Source organism: Cervus elaphus, chromosome 29 (assembly GCF_910594005.1).
Source record: "Cervus elaphus chromosome 29, mCerEla1.1, whole genome shotgun sequence".
Classification (NCBI taxonomy): Eukaryota; Metazoa; Chordata; class Mammalia; order Artiodactyla; family Cervidae; genus Cervus; species Cervus elaphus.
The window spans coordinates 19,851,664-19,854,102 of NC_057843.1; the positions used below are offsets into that span (position 1 = coordinate 19,851,664).

General features: G+C 42.2%; 1 pseudogene across 1 annotated transcript; it reads right to left on the bottom strand.

The window, feature by feature from the left end:
* Positions 1-690: 690 nt before the first annotated feature.
* On the bottom strand, positions 691-2,015 carry LOC122686121 (annotated as a pseudogene). Its single transcript, XR_006338625.1, has one exon. The product of XR_006338625.1 is annotated as a heterogeneous nuclear ribonucleoprotein K-like (transcript).
* Between the last annotated feature and the right edge of the window lie 424 nt (positions 2,016-2,439).

Sequence of the window (2,439 nt, forward strand, 5' to 3'; positions counted from 1 at the left end):
AAGATGATCTAAATGCATGGAGACATATATCAGGTACATGAATTAGAAAGTGTAAATTTTTTTTTTTTTAGGTTCACTAAATTTACTTTAAAAATCATAAAACGTTTCTTACAAAAGAGCATTACATTCTGCACACTGCTCTGAATAGATGTCAGGGACATATGGACTACTGTTACTTTTCCTCCCTGTCCCACCACCCCAAATGTTACAGTGACCACAGAGCAAAGTGTTCACAATAATTACATGGGGGGACTTCTTTAAACCACCAACAATGAACAAAAATTAAAATTCACTCACTCTGCTGCTGTTTCAAAATTTCAATGTTAGTTTTTGCACACCCTCCCCCACCCCCCACCCTGTTTGTAAGGAACTAAAACATTACATCTGGTGAACAGCAAAGATTTCACTACACCTCAAATGCAGAACACCTATGAAGCAGAGGAATGTTGGCTTTTTAAACAGAAGCAGACAAAAAAAAAAAAAGATGCAGGACTCCTTCAGTTCTTCACTAGTCTTAGAAAAACTTTCCAGAATACTGCTTCACACTGTTCTGCAGCAAATACTGTGCATTCTGTATCTGGTCCTGTGTTCCTGTAATGGTAATGATCCGATCTTCGGATCCTTCTAAAGGCTCATCAATTTTGATCGAAGCTCCTGACTCATGACGGATTTGTTTAATCCGCTGACCACCTTTGCCAATAATAGATCCAGCCAAATCTTTGGGAATAGTTACTTGTGTACTAGTAATAGGTCCACCAAGATCACCATATGAGCCACAACCCCCTGCATAGGAATAATCATATCCAGAGCCACCCTGTGGTTCATAAGCCATCTGCCACTCTGATGGGCAGAGTCCCAGGTTTCATCAGCCCTGAAACCAACCATGCCATCATAACGGTCTCCAGGTCTTCCTCTTCTGTCATAGGCCATTAGATATCCTCCTCTAGGTGGTGGTGGTGGTGGAAGAGGAAGATTCCGAGCTCTACTACCACCCCGGCCACCTCGCCCGGGAGGGGGTGGAGGAGGTCCTCAACGAGGGCTCATGTCATCATAATCTCTTCTGGAGGGAGGCATGGGACGCCCACCCTGACCAGGTGGCATTCTGTCAAAACCACCTCTTCCCCTCATTGGAAATCCCACAGGACGTCCACGGCGGTCATCAAACATCATTGTAAAACCACCATAGTCATAGGTCTCATCATAAAAATTGGGATCGTAAGGCTGAGCGCGTCCTTTGATGGGAGACTCTGATATAAGATCAAGGATGATCTTTATGCACTCTACAACCCTATCAGGTTTTCCTCCGATAAGAACGACTCTGTCAGTAGATTGAGGACAACATTCCTGGAAAAGCTTGATTGTTGTCTGAGTGTTCTCTCGAAGTTCTTTGATTTTAGCACCTTTGACTCCAATAATTCCTCCTGCCAGACTCTGATGAATCAACAGTCTCAACTCACAGTCAAAGTCACTTCCTTTATAGTGTTGGTAATTTAAGCATTCCACAGCATCAGATTCGAGCGGGAGCTGGCTGGTTGTAGTGGGTGATGGCAACTGCAAGCCCTCTTCCAAGGTAGGGATGATTTTCTTCAGAATTTTTCCAATCGTTTCAATATCAGCACTGATACTCAATATGCGCTCGGGGCCACTGCTGTCTGGGACTGAAACACTGGCATTGTAGTCTGTATGGAGAGCCTTAATATTCTTGCCTCTTTTTCCAATCACTGCTCTAGCATTCTTGCTCTGAAGCAGAATGCGTAATTCAACCATCTCATCAGTGTTTCTAGATCTTTTAAAAGCTTGTTCCTCTTCCATATCTTCAGCAGGGCGTTTACCAAATTCGCCATTGGTTTCGGTGTTGGGAAAGGTTTCCTCTGGCTGTTCAGTTTCCATTTTCTTGTATTCAAGGGACACACCAATCTATAGGCCACAAATAAGCGGGAAGTAGGCAAGACGTCGAAGTTGGTGCAGCAGAGAAACAGAGGATAATGGCGTCTGCAGTGCTTTGGCCTGAAGCGCCTAGAAAGTGTAAATTTTTTAAAATATCAATTTTCCCAAATTGATTTATATCAATGCAATCCCAGTCAATGTCTCAGGCAGATGTCTTATGGAAATTCACTAGCTAATTCTAAAATATATGTAAACAGAAAAAGCCAAAATAACCAGGCAATCTTGAAGAACAGAATGAGACAATTCACACCACAGTATATCAAGAGTGAGTAAAAAGTACAAAGTATTCAGAAAACTTGGTATAAGCGATAAGATACACAATTAGAAAAATAGAGCAAAAGACAAAGTAGAGGAAAAGACATACACAGACACTTGATTTGTGACAAAAGTGGCACTACAGAGGAGTGGGAGGGAGACAAGATATTCAAATAAATGGTACTAGTTCATTTCACCAGGTGAAGACCAAGGGAAAAAAGGAAGAAAGAAAGAATG